Here is a 5,012-nt window from a genome sequence, read left to right as displayed (position 1 = left end):
CAGGGATCCTTGAGGAAACAGTTAACTGTAGAGCTGGGATAGAGAACCTACAACAGGAGTGTGGACTATTTTGTAATGTGCAGAAAGTAAGGAAGTGCAACAAAAAAGGATGGAAACATATCAAAACCACACAAATAATACATGAGTTTATAATGATATAATTAAGTGAATGAGTAGATAAATAATAGGGATGAGGGGTAACTTCCTTACAGAAAAATCTAAATAATATATGTGGATATTTGCCCCTCCAGGAGATAGAACTTAATTACCCTCTCTCTCCTTGAGTATGGGATACTTTGGGAGATTTATCAACTCTCAAAGAATATAGAAACTTTGTAGTGGGGAAATCTGGCTGGCACTGCCATAAACAATTGATCCATAACAGCATCACCAGCGATAAGTTATGCTGCCAGCATGCACCCCAGTATGGTGCCATGAGAAGACCACCTCACCCCCGTGATTTCTCCCCACATCCCGTAACCCTAGTTTGATCATGAGAAAAGGTCAGACAGACCCACACTGAAGGCACAGACTGGGAGAAAATACTCACAAATTGTGCGATAGCTGAAGAAAACTTTCCCCCAGAATATGTAAGAACTCTCAAAACTCAGTAAGAAGACAACCTGGATCGTTATAGAAAGCATATTAGTGACTTCCTGGGAGCAGGAGGATGAAGATAGTGGAGAGGGGCAGGAAGGGCAGTTACCTAGAGGGACCAGAAAATCTTGGGATGACAGATATTTACTATCTTGATTATAGTGAGAACTTCACAGGAGTATATGGTACACTTTCAATATGTACAGCTGAAATCAGTCCTGATGACCTTCCCTAACTGCTCATAATTGTCCGGAAGACAGAAAGGGTGAGGGATGTTGTCTCACTGCTGCGCTGCTTCTGCTGCTAAGTCACTTCAGTTGTGTCCGACTCTGTGCGACCCCATAGATGGCAGCCCACCAGGCTCCCCCGTCCCTGGGATTCTCCAGGCAAGAACACTGGAGTGGGTTGCCATTTCCTTCTCCAATGCATGAAAGTGAAAAGTGAAGGTGAAGTCGCTCAGTCGTGTCCGACCCTCAGCGACCCCATGGACTGAAGCCCACCAGGCTCCTCCATCCATGGGATTTTCCAGGCAAGAGTACTGGGGTGGGGTGCCATTGCCTTCTCCGTTGTCTCACTGGTTATACCCAATTGCCCATCACACCTCCTCTACATACCACATGACTGGGAAAGCAAGGCAACCAGCATTGATTGAGTAGTCATTATGTTCCTGAAACTTCCACACAATAAATTTTACTTATCCTCACAGCAACTCTGAGAAGAAGGTGATAATACTGCTACCTTCCATATCAGAAACATGTTGCTCTATGACTTGCCTTATCTTACAGATAGTCCATAATAAAGAAGGGATTCAAAGCAGTTTGTTTAAAACTCAGAGTTAGGGACTTCCCTGGTAGTCCAATGGTTAAGAATCTGCCTGTCAATGAAGGGCACATGGGTTCCATCCCTGGTCCAGGAAGATTCCACTTGCCAAGGGGCAACTATGCCCACACACCACAATTACTGGAGTCTGCATGCCCTAGAATCTGCATTCCAACAGAAGAAGTCACCACAATGAGGAGCCTGAGCACTGCAACTGGACACTAGCCCCCACTCACGTGCAGCAATGAAGACCCAGTGCAGCCAGAAATAAAATAATCAAAAATTAAAAGCCAGGGATAGGCGGTAGATGGGCAAAAACTTGTGTAACTGTGTTTTTGTAGATTTTTTTAATCTCTGGTGAATAAACTAGTGCTATCTAGTTATAAGTGAGAAAAATCAATGAAACAAAAATTAAAATAAAATTTTAAAATAAAAATTAATATATTGTTTACTTAATATATCAATGCTTTGTTTTGAAAATAAAGAAGACCTCTTTTCATAGCATTTGTATTGCATTTTTATTGAAAATTGATGTTCTCTTTCCAATTCTGTTAGATGAATGTAGAAAAATATTAAAGCAAATTAGACCTGACTGGGACAGATAAGATGGTTGGATGGCATCATCAACTTGAGTTTGAGCAAGCTCTGGGAGTTGGTGATGGACAGCGAAGCCTGGCATGCTGCAGTCCGTGGGGTTGCAGAGAGTCGGACACAGCTGAGCAACTGAACTGAACTGGGGCAGCTGCACGACTCTGTCTGGCCCCAATTCTGATTTGAGTGTTGGTTTAGAAGAAAAGGGGGGAAAGTGAGAGGTTTCTGTTGCATCTGATAGCCCTGCTCTTGCTGAGGCCTCCACCTGCCTAGATTTCTGAATCTCCTTTCTGGATCTGGATCCTCCAGTCAGGTGTCCTGTCTGTTGGGACAATCACACCTCTAGAATCACTGAAGCCTACCATTTTCCTAAACCATACCTGGGGATTGCTGTACCCAGAGATACTGTGCTTAACCATTGGATTGGCTAAATCTCTCTTCTCTATTAACTGGGTCAATTAATCAGGCCATCTTTCCTGGATTTCTCTGAGTGAGCACGTGTGCTGCTGACATGTACTGAGATTCACAACTCCCACAATCACAGACTAGTTTCATACTTTCTTTCTATCTTCCCTAGCTCGCTCTCTGTGTGCTGTTCTCGATCGTGTCCAGCTCTTCTGCGACCACGTGGATTGTAGCCCATCAGGCTTCTCTGTCCATGGGATTTCCCAGGCAGGAATACTGGAGTGGATTGCCACTGCCTCCTCCAAATCTCCCTCAGTTTTCACAGTCTTAACTGGCCTCCCAGCCTCCATTCAGAGTGATCTTTCCAGAACGCAAGTCCCATCATGCCATTTCCCACTCCTAGCCCTTCACTGATGCTTCCTTACCCCAGGCTAGTGCCTAAGCTCTTTGCCATCTACCTCGGACTGTCATCCTATCTTTACTTCCTGTCAGTCTCCGCACCCCAAACGGCCTCTGGTCTAGTCTCAGCAGCCACCCACCATTCTAGGAACAAGCCTCATCCTGTCAGGCCCCTTTCTTCTTCCTCTGCCGAGAAAGCCCTTTCCACTCCCGCTTTCTACTCAACTTTCACCTCCTAACTCAGAGGTCATCTTCTCCGCGGTGGCCTTCCTGACTCTTCAGGTGTCTTCTGTGTTCACCTGACATAGCCCAGAGCAAAGCTCTGTTTCTGTATCTTACTCCTGTAGGCTGCAAAGTCCTCAAGATAGAAACTGATGGGTCCATCTTTGGGGAACCAGGGCTCTGGCCGTCTCCTTGTCTTATAGTTCTGTGACCCGCATGCATCATCTGTGTTCACGCCAAGCCCAGCTGGGTGCCCCATTCAATAGCTCCTGAGACCTCTGATCCATCCGGGAGCAACGCAGGCTGTGTGGGAGTGGTGGAGAGTGACTCACAGGGCACACCTCACCACAGACAACTGGAAACTGCTCATCAGAAGTCTTGCCATGAAATTCCTTCCGTGACCATGCTACAACCAGGGGCTTTTCTCTGTTGTTTAGTCCTGTCTGACCCTTTGTGACCCCATGGACTGTAGTCCACCAGGCTCCTCTGTCCATGGGATTTCCTGGGTAAGAATACTGGAGTGGGTTGGCATTTCCTTCTCTAGGGGATTGTCCCCCTTCTTCAAAGAGCATCTGTTGTGTTTGCTCTTTTCTCCTCTGTTTTTATGTATGTATTTATGAATGCTGCTGTTGATAAGAACTGATTTTAAGAATGTAAGCAGAACATAAGAGTACAAAATTAAAGTACTGTATCTCTTTTACACCTAGAAATGACTGCTTTTAACTATTTCTATTTTGAGTTTTTCTAGTGTTTAGCCACCATGACTTTAACTTCTGATACTTAGATCTTTATTTCATGATTTATCCATCTAAGACAGTATCTGTTGACTCCTCAGCATGAAATATGGTGCAATCAGCACACTTATTCCATATCCCACTTTTTTTCCCATTCCCTCTCTCTTTTCTTGGTTTTTGTGAGTCCTAATTTGAGTTCTTCTGATGATCATCATTAAATAATATATCTAAACCTCTACATCTTGATCCATCAAATTTGTGCATATTTAAACACTTGCTTTTTATTAGAAGCACCTACCCTATCATCTGCTTCTCCCTTATTATCCGCTCCCTTTTAGTCAAGGAAACATATTTTAGACATTCATAACATTTGAATATTATAGTGTATTTATAAATGAGTTTGCTTGGTCAGTGAGTTGATTTTCCTGTTCCTATTAAAATAGAAAACCAATACATAGAATTCAAATATTATGGCTATGTAACAATTACTCTTGCCTGGAAAATCCCATGGATGAGGAGCCTGGTGGGCCGCAGTCCATCGGGTCGCTAAGAGTCGGACACGACTAAGCGACTTCACTTTCACTTTTCATTTTCATGCATTGGAGAAGGAAATGGCAGCCCACTCCAGTGTTCTTGCCTGGAGAATCCCAGGGATGGGGGAGCCTCATGGGCTGCTGTCTATGGGGTGGCACAGAGTCAGACACAACTGAAGCGACTTAGCAGCAGCAGCAGCAATTACTCACTGTGACTGAGTTATAAGAAAGGGAAATGGAATAAACGATGATTTTGTTACTAACCTGGAAAGGCATCTGGTCCTAGGAACTCTTCTAATTGTATATCTTTAATCACCTTTCAAAATAATGGCAACTGGTCTGTTCAAGTGTCCCTTGTCCTCTTGGCTCAGTGTTAGTAATATGGACTGTGCCAGGAAGTCATCTTTTCTCTCTAAATTCTTAAATCTGTTGCCACAGAGTTGAATCTCTCTTTTTTGTCTTCTCTCTCTCTCTCTCTCTCTTTTTTTAACTTATTCAAGTTTCTTTCTTTTTTCAATTAATTTTTTTGGAGTGTAGTTGCTTAACAGTGTTGTGTTAGTTTCTGCTGTTCAGCAAAGTGAATCTGTTATATATATATATATATCCCCTCTTCTTTAGATTTCCTTCCCATTTAGGTCACCGCAGAGCACTGAGTAGAGTTCCCTGTACTATATACAATAGGTTCTCATTAGTTACCTGTTTTATACATAGC

Source organism: Budorcas taxicolor, chromosome 15 (genome assembly GCF_023091745.1).
Source record: "Budorcas taxicolor isolate Tak-1 chromosome 15, Takin1.1, whole genome shotgun sequence".
NCBI classification, from domain to species: Eukaryota; Metazoa; Chordata; class Mammalia; order Artiodactyla; family Bovidae; genus Budorcas; species Budorcas taxicolor.
Note: the sequence above shows the minus strand (reverse complement) of the source record.